Here is a 10,288-nt window from a genome sequence, read left to right as displayed (position 1 = left end):
TCCACTATTGAAGAAACCCGAGCCCACCAAACATTTAAATGTGAACATCCCAATGCCTAAATGCCTTCTAACCCTCGACCACCTCGAAGTTTTCAGTTCACCAACATCATACTAACACAAAAGGTTCCTACAAGTGTGCTTACCATTTGTTCCACCGTACACTTAGTATCGGACAAAAACTAACAACAATCAACAAACTTTCGTTTATGAACATGCCTTGTTTTCCACGCTTTTATGGACCTCATATTATCATTTCAGTAACCCATTATAACACCCATTATATAATAACCCAGACGACAAGAAATTGTCTCACACTCGGTTAGATCACCTAACCACAGCACTTCATGAAAAGCAATTCACAACCATCGGACTAACCTAAACACTAAATAGATTCACTGCACAAAAAGCAAACCGATTTTCTATTAGCCATTATGATCACGCCATTGCACGATGTATGGAAGATATATTTTATATGACGATACTAACGCTAACCCCCCAACTAACGCTAACCCCCAATTTTTCCATAAGATCTCTATAAGAATATTTATTTAGCATCAACTTCATGAATAGAAAATTTGATCGTGTTATATCTACAGCACCTCGCGACACGAAAGCCTGCGACCCCAAATTTAGTAAATTCAACAATTTTTTTCACTAACTTTTGATTTTCTAACACCAAAAGAACGCGATTTTTGTTACGCACAAAACAAACTCACACATACATTTATTATGAATTTATCCAAGGCCACTACACCATCTAACTAATACACCATCACGAATCCCGCAACATCGGTTTCAATTTATTAACTCTAAATAAACTTCATTTTTCTTCTTAAATTCCACATAATGTATAAAAGACACTAACATGCAAGGCATCATCAGAAGTTACGACCCTTTACGTCAAATGTATATATTTTGTCCACTAACCAGAACCTTCAACAGTTATGAATCCCGTCCACTAATTGTCCCTCACGAATAGATACAGACTGTTGAATTCTCAATCCTCGAATATATTCACAACACTAACTATAACCATAAAATTTATAAACTAATCCAAATCACTCCGCACAAACTCTCGCCAAGTAGTAAGGAGCAAAACATCATCAAAGCACTTGAAGTCATAACGCATTTACTACTGCAAACAAAGTATATCACGCGCTCACTTGCTAAACTTCTTACATTATCGGACACTATTCACAAAAATTTCCCAAATTGTTTTTTTGCCAACCATGAGTAAGTATAATTCAAAATCTTTCACTAATAAATTCCAAAACACCACTAACCATTCTTCATAAAGGTTTCGCTTTTTTAGATTTCATCACACAATCATCTAAAACAAATAAAAGTAAATGAAAATTGAAAACTCTTTATATAAATTCACTTTTCATTTTAACAAATTACAGTATAAATGAAAGACGTAGAATTTACCTCAAATAAGCAGTAAATTTGTAAACAATCCTCCAAAGCACAAAAATTGTCTTTTACAAAGCAGTAAATTAATAAATTAACTTCCCCAAAAGCAGTAAAATTAATATTTCAGTGTAGTAAATTCAGAAAAATTGTAAATAGGTGAAAAGAATACTAACCTTTCAACAAGACGCTTCTTTTACATTTTTTAAACCTTTCACTTGCCCTTAAATCACACATTCTTTCCACATCTCGCCCACGAAGATATGTTTAAATAACAAATTTTAAGTTTAAACTTTCACCGATAACAACTCTAACCAGTTTTCACACGTTTCAAACTTCTCTTTAATCTATTTGGGGGGATTTATATCGTAAACTGAAATAACCAACGCAGCTTACTAACGTCACAAAGCCACAAACTAATAGCATGACTAAGAAAGAAAAACCCACGGTACCCAAACCAGACTAAAACTAGATTAAAACTGGGTAAAGTTTTCTTTTGAAGACTACCTTCAAGTTTTACCACAACCAATTAAAACACCAAAAAAGTCGGAAGACAAATCCAAACCAAAAGATTCTATTTTTGAAAAAAAGACACAATCAAAACAAAAAAAAACAGAAAACAACTAATAAAAACGAAACAAAAGGTCGAACACAAAGAGAGACTCTGCACAATGAGACCATAAAAATATACCCCACTCCTGGTCTCACCAATCAGGGGGGCATCCTCAGCATGCTCTATAGTCGGCCTAATCGACCAAGCTACATCACGCTTTGTGACCCACACTCTATTTTTTGCCGAGAGCTGATCTAGTGTGAACGACCCCTAAAAAATAACCAATCTAAAGTAAAACGCTTCTGCGATAACATTTAATAACAAATCATAACTAAAACTTAATTAACAAAAAGTAATTAAATATGTAAACCATAAATGCAGTATGTATGGAACTCTTAGAGCCCAAGGAATGAGCAGCAAAAGAGACAACAATCCAATCACATTCCAACTTCGGAATGGCAAATCTAATCGATTTGCTGCCTAAAGTCACTATCCTCAATGGATTTAAAGTATGGACGCAACATTGCAGCGAAGGAAAATCATTGAACCAGACCGATGGCCATCTCGATTTTGACTACGCGTACCAATCGTAGTCACTTGGCACTTCACACGGAAGAGTCAAGCTTCACCCTGCACGTAGTCTCGCTCTAAACTTAACGAAATCTATACACAATTGCATCGATCAGAAGTCTTGACACAATCATTAAAATACCACGATCAACGAGACCCATCTAGAAACACGAACATAACAATCTTCCTCCGTCAAACACAAACAGCCACTCTCCTCCTTTCTCCAAGAAGTCAATGCTCGCAACTTCAAAAAGAAACTACATCACCCGGCTTTTACTACATCAAACAATTGGAAACTAAAAACTCTTTGAACCCCGGATGGGTGGATCCAATTCTAAACTAGCATTTTTAAGCCAATTATATTTATGATGGAATATCATTATAAAATATTTATAACTAACCAATCATATTCCATCTCTAAGATTTATAATTATTTGTACGTGCTGAAACTACTTGTAGTATCAGCACCAGAAAAAATTGAATAAAACTTAGAAGACAGTAGTTCTCCTTCCGGTAACTAACTCGCATAAACCGGTAGACACTGGATCTATAGAGACTAGGAGGTACAATAGTAAGATTAAGATCGGTATTAGACAAAGAAGTTGCACGAATCTATCCGGCCGAAAATTAGATAGCATGACGAGCAGTCGGTGTATATTATCTGAAATTATTATATGAGTACAGTCACTAGTACATAACTCAATATGTAGCAACCAAATGATATGTAACAGAACTTGTCAAAGAAGTTGTAGTACAGCTCCAACCTTCTCTCTTTTGCTTACTGAAGTTTGAAAAAGTGATCAATGATGGATTTTCAGTGTTCAATGGTTGATTTCAACAACTCCAACTCACAAAAATTTCTATCAACTGTATTCTGTCTCTTGAATAAGATTTCATTGATTGCTTTATGATGTGTTTCATCTTTCAACTATTTCGTGATTGTGAGCCTGGATGTATCACTGATCTAAAATCCATAAGAGGAGTTATCCAAAAGTTTCATTGTTTCTGCTACAACATCTGATAGAGTGTTTATATCTCCTTCTCTGTATGAAAAATTTTTTTGAAAAAATTCGAGGAGAATACTGAACAAACCGGTATTTATTAGTGCACTGCAAACCTAATTCTAAACAAAAGATAGAGAGATGGGTTATAACTGTTCCATTTCCTAGCTGAAAACTAGATATCAGCATTCTCCGAGATTGTTTTAACATTTCGTTCTCGATTGCATAATTTTTCATGTAGTCTTCAATACCGTTTCTTTCCACTTCGGGGTTTTTGAAAATTGGAGGAAAGTTGACAAATTTTGATTTTAGTTCATCTGGAACAATTAAATCCCGCTTAACATAGCCAAAAAGATATCCAGAAGGGAGTCTGTGGAAATAAGTCTTTAGTAAAAAAAAAGAGTTCTGACATGATTTTTCATCTTGTCATTGTTTTTGAAGTTTTCCCACCGCTCACATTCCAACACTTTTTCATCTTTCTATCCTTTCTCCTTTTATGTATTCCCGTCTCATATAATTCCATTTTCTCTTCTTTTTTCCTCGCTCAATATCCTGATCTGTTAAGGAGGGACAAGCTTCTTGACAGGAACATAATAGTAGTAACCACAGCGACCAAAATAACCATCCACATTAAAGCAGTCAAGTTACTTCTGTTTTCCAGATGTGAAAAACTCTCAATTTTGCAATCTGATAGAAAAACATGACCAGTTTCTCGAAATTGCGAGATTGGTTTTCTAGCTTTAAATTTCACATATCGGAGTCAAACTCACATCTCGTGTACACTGAGAAAGGGTAAAGCTGACTTGCATCAATCCGAACAATGGATATACAAAACTTTGATCAACTACAGCTTTTCGGGTTAAAAAAATCGAGAGACCGCCGGTTACACCTTCTCGTAATTTTTAAAAATAAATTTCTTATCACTTTCGCAAAATGGTTAAAAGTTTTAACTTGTAGATTTTGGCACACGAATGTTTGCTAGCTTCCGAAGTGCACATCCAAGTTTCAACATATCTATCCTCTTGTTATACTTAAACTGATTTGTTTTTGCATTGCTTCCGTACGACTAGAAAAACTTTTAAAGTCTTTGAACGCATTCATTTCGTTTTTGTGCCAAGTATCTGGTAAGTAATTGTAATTATTTAAACCAGATGGAGGTATAGTCTTGATTTGAAGCTTTTTAGTGCCTGTTGCTCGTCAAGTCAAACTTTCGCAGCTTTCATAACGAGTGAAATCTTTGTCTAGAGGGTTGTTGGTTCTAATTTTACTGATAAAGGCTTCATAGGGTGGCAATTTGGTAAAACCAACTTTGTCTGGGTTGTCAATCTACTCAGAGGGGAAGGATCATTTCTTTCGCTAGCTTTCGAGGCTTTGAGAGGCAAGTTCATAGTTGTTGCTTTGTCCAGATATTTCATTTTGTCGAGAAATTTTTGTATATCCAAACTTGAAGATAGTGAAATCGTTCATTTTTTTTTAATACTGATGTTTTCTGTTTTTTATCGCGAATTTAATAGGGGATTAGGTAGAACTTGATCAATTTCAAATCACGTCCACCACCAATAAAACCGAAGACAGGTTAAGTAAATAAATACTCTCAAACTGTTGTTTCAAATCAATGCGTTGATTTTTCTGGATTCTCAAAAACTGGTTTTACATATCTGCCTCTTGCGAATATTCAATGAGTCCCTCTTCGTACTCAATTTTTTTTTATTTTGTCTCGTTCGTTTAGCTGATCAAATATCTTCTCCATTCGTTCATTGACAGCTAATTTCATATCTTGAAGTTTCGTTCTGATATCCAGCTTTTTTTTCTCAGCTAACAGATCATGGTTGCTTACGAAATAATGGTATCGCTCTATGGATCATCATTGTACAACAAGATGTGTTCATCAACCAGATCTAATGATATGGAGACTGAAATTGGGACATGTTTTCCCTTGCAGGTTGTAGTTTGTGTTCCCATTAGTTCCTCTGTAGGAACACAAATCGACCCAAAAAAGGCCAGGTTATTGAAAAGTTTGTTGTCTTCAGAAAGTGGAAGAATGAACCCTTCTAGCTTTTCAAACAAGGTTTTTCGAAACTGATACACGTTTTTCGGGCGAACAAGCCTCACTCGTTCCTTCCATCGAGGAAGATGACTGTCAAAGTGGTCTGATTTGTGGAAAACAATTGTCAGGGCTAGGGCATGTAAAACACTTGAAGAAAACATCTAAATCAATTGTATGAATGAAACGATTGTCGAACCTCAGTTGTTTGACTGTTTTATCAAATCTTCTAATAGTTTTATCGAGCTATTTCTCCTATATAGTCTCCTTCTTGGATATCAAAACCGTAAATAAAGAGGTTTTTTTGCACAGTTTCCTCGACAACAGGTAAGTCTTCAATGAAAACTCCACGAAAATTTTTAGGATCATAACCAGACTTTGTTGTGAGTTCTATAAGACATCTAGAAGTGCGAGAGTCGAGATTGTTGTGTCCGTTCATGTACATGACAAATTCGCTGAAAGACAAATGATCTTTGTAAGGTTCCTTCTCTTTGTTGGATAAAAGACAGTTCACTATATATTTAGTCTGCATTTGACTAGAAAGAAGTTTTATTTATTTTGAACTTACAAATAAGTCGTACGATATTTTTTCAAAGACTTTTCTTACTCCTTAATCAATTGCTAATATTGTCGAAACTCCCAGCAAAATTATCCATTCCTCCATTTTTTTTAAAGATTTTCAATTTTCAAGTCTTGCATGAAAAATTTAAAAATTATTTTTAGAGATTTGCTTTGAAAAACTCATAAATTTCGAGCTATCCTCTCAAATCTGCATGAAAATCAAAGAACTTACCTGTCTATTCAATAAACTACAATTTCATATTGATAAAGTACAAAAAATTCAAATGAGTTGATGAGAAAACTTGTGGAACTGCTACTGATACTAATTTTATATTTTTTTTGTGATTTTTATCGGCAGTTTTTCTTAAACTCACATAAAACAAGCGTTGTTCAAAATTTCATTATTCGAGATTTTGAACAAACTACCTTAAACGGAACTTCATTTCTGATTGGATACGACATTTTATCAAATTTTTGTTAAAATGAAACTGAAATCTGGTTGGATACGACTATCGTTTAGATACGGAATATCTATTTTGATCAGTTAAACCCACACATTTGAGTTAAAGGTACAACTCACTTTAAAATAAAAGTCATTTTTTTCAACTTGACCACAGTCACTTACCTCTCTCTGCTATTAAGCAATCACATTCCTTGTTCCATATGCCTTTACTCAGTAACTTATACCTCAGGTTGATCTTCTCCGTTCAAAATATCAACCTCACGTACTCGGTCGACTGTTCACCAGAAATGATGATAATCAAGATGCTCGAGTCAGTCTCTTGGGTTTTCTTGGCTCAAATGGATATCCCCATTCAAGTATGGCACATGATCGAAATCAGGAGGAGAGGATTCGGTGAACATCACTAGATTCAGTTTTCCATCACTGATTATCAACTTGGAATGATGGGAATGCTGTCACAACTTGCAGAACAAGTTGGGGTGGACTATCCAGTAGTTCTTGATTCCAGATGTGTAGCTCAACTTGTGAACGATTTCCTTTCTCCGTGGGAAGAAGAAGGATCGGTAGAAAACCCAATTACAATCGAAGAAGTTGAGGGGTTCTCTGAGCCAAGGACTCCAGTGAGCGAACCACCCAGATAACCACCGGCGATAAAGGCAAGACCGGCTTTGCGATCCATTGAGAACTAACAAAATTTCGAGAACTCAGCTGCTCGACAGCTCTTTGCTTTGTAATTAATTTGCTTTTTGTCATGTGTTTTTGTAAATTGTTTTTTGCATCTGATTTTAGGAGAGAGGAACAAAAAGAAAAGGTGAGTAAGAGGTCATAGAAAAGTTTCGAAACCAATTTTGCACACGGATTAAAAAATTAAACTTACTGGGTCATTTGCAAACATTTACAAAAAAATTTTTGCAGATCTGGTTTAAAAAAAAGTTAGCGTTCAAAAAAACTTATTAAATTATTTCGCAATTGAAAGAAAATTGTAACAAGTCTTTCTTAAACTATAAATAAGTAAAATCTTAAATTTTCATAATTCCTAATTTGATAGTTAAGAAATCCGTTTTTCATGTATGTTGATCCGAAACATCAAAAAAAACAACGTATTAAGATAGCGAATAGCACTCGAAGTCATGAATATCGAATACTTTTTTGGCAAAGAAGCAAGCATTGTCTTACAATAACATTTTGCGTTTTTTGGCGTTTTCATTAGACTGGAAGTCAAGAAAAAACTTGAATTTTCCATTTATCTTTCGAAAAACGATCTGACAACAATCTGATGAATGAAACGATCATACATCTGATGTATGAAACAATCTGATGTTTGAAACGGTCATACATGTGACAAGAATTGGATTCATTTTAATTATAAATCTCCTTCAGTTCACCTCCTACACTCAAAATGGGAATATTTTTCGATTGAATAAGACAACGTAATATATTAGAACAACTTTCGTGATCGGAAACGAGAATTATTCGAACAAACTACCTTAAATTAAACTATATTTCTGATTGGATACGACTTTTTATCATGTTTTCCACTCAACTACAGTCAACTACCTCTCTCTGCTCTAAATCAATTACATTCATTGTTCCACGTACCTTTTAATCATAAATTATATCTCCGTTCAAAATAACAACCTCACGTATTCGGTCGATTTTTTCTAACCACAAATGATGACAGTCAAGGTGGTGGAGTCAGTCTCTTGGGTTTTCTTGGCTCAAAGGGATGTCCCAATTCCAATAAGGCACATGATCGAACTCTTGAGGAGAGACCTCAGTGAGCATCATTCGATGCAGTTTCCCATCGCCGATAATCAGATTGGAACGATGGGAGTGTTGTCACAGATTGCAGGACAAGTTGTTGTGGACTATCGCGTGGCTCCTGATTTCAGATAAATAGCTCAACCTGTGAACGATTTTTTTTCCATGGGAAGAAGGGGGGTCGATGGAGAACCCAATTACAATCGAAAAAGATGAGGGGTTCTCTTAACCAAGAACTCCACTGAGCGAACCATCAAGACAACCACCTGCGATAGAGGAAAGACCAGCTTTGCGCTCGTTTGAGAACTTTCTAAGTTTTTAGAACTCAGCTGCTGTACAATATTGCAAATAGTGTAACACTCTTTTGCAGACCTGGTAAAAAATGAAATCAATTTTGTCATCTTGTGAAGAATTTCACAATAAACTTTACACATTATAAAAAACCTTGAAACTTTTTGCACACATATTAAAATTTTACTAATTTTTTGCACCAGGAATTGTTTTTCACATTGTTCAGCGCACAAGTTCTAAAAAGATCAAAAAAATTTGCATTTTAAGAAAAAATTATATGAAAATTTTTTGCATTAAAAAAATCAGTAACAAAATGTTCTTGCGCTATTGAAAATTGAAATTTATGAATTTTTTTTTTCTAATTTTATAATTAAAAAGTTCATTTTTTGCATGTAAGTTGATCAAAAACATCAGAAAAACAGTGTAATAAGATAAAAATTATCACTAGAATTAATCAAATTTAAAGTTTTTTCAACAAAAGTTTAAAACACTTTTTACAATAATCTTTTGCGTTGTTTTCATACGCTTAAGAAAAAGAAGTAAGGTTTTGTGCATAATTTTATTTAAAAAACAGAAGAAAAACTTGCATGATAAACAAAAATCTCAAAAAAATTTTAGCACAAATTGGCTTGTTGCAAAATTTTTAGTAAAAATTTCAGCACACATTTTAAAAAAATCAAAGAAAACTGCGCATAAAAAAAATACTTAAATTAATTTCTTACAATTTTAATAATTAATATCTAAGAGTTTCTTACTTCCTAACTTGATTGTTAAAAATCCAATTTTTGCATGTATGTTGATCCGAAACGTCAGAAAAACAACGTTTTCAGATAGCAAATAGCACTCAAAATTATCAATGTCGAATATTTCTTAGCAATAAAATAAGCAGTTTCTTACAATAAAATTTTCAATAGAAACAACAAACTGGGTTTTTGCATAAATCTTTCGAAAACCTATTACGGTTAAATTCATTCCAACAACATAAACAAAAACTTTTCAGAAGAAACGGAAATCTATTTCAAAATTTGAAACCAATCATAGTAGAGCGAACGAGTTACTGCATCCAATTCGAAATTGGTACCAATTCTATGAAGATTCTCGAGTTTAACTGTCAATGTTTTTTAACAAAAATTTAAATCATTTTTTTAAATTAAACTTTTGCGTTTTTGCATATGCTTAAAAAGAGAGTTAGGTTTTCGCATATTTTTTTTATTAACCACAAGAAATCATGAATCATACACAAAAAATTCCAGAACTTTTCGCACAATTGTTAAAAATTCAAAACATTTTTGGCATCTTGCAAAACTTTTCAATATAATTTAAGCACACATTTTAAATAAATCAAAGAAAACTGCGCATTCAAAATAAAATCTTTAAATTTTTTCGCAATTGAAAAGAAAACTAAAAAAAAAGTTTCATGGATAAAAAATATTTAAATTCTAAGAGTTTCTTAGTTCCTAATTTGATTGTTAGAAAGTCCATTTTTTGCATTTATGTTGATCTTAAACATCAGAAAAACAACGTATCAAGATACCGAATATCGACTCTTTCTTAGCAAGGAAATACGCAGTGTCGTACAATAAAATTTAGCAAAAGTTTAGCAATCTATCCCAAAGTTAAAATTAATCTTCATA

The sequence above is a fragment of the Symsagittifera roscoffensis genome, unplaced genomic scaffold (assembly GCF_963678635.1).
Source record: "Symsagittifera roscoffensis unplaced genomic scaffold, txSymRosc1.1 SCAFFOLD_246, whole genome shotgun sequence".
Lineage (NCBI taxonomy): Eukaryota > Metazoa > Xenacoelomorpha > Acoela > Convolutidae > Symsagittifera > Symsagittifera roscoffensis.
Note: the sequence above shows the minus strand (reverse complement) of the source record.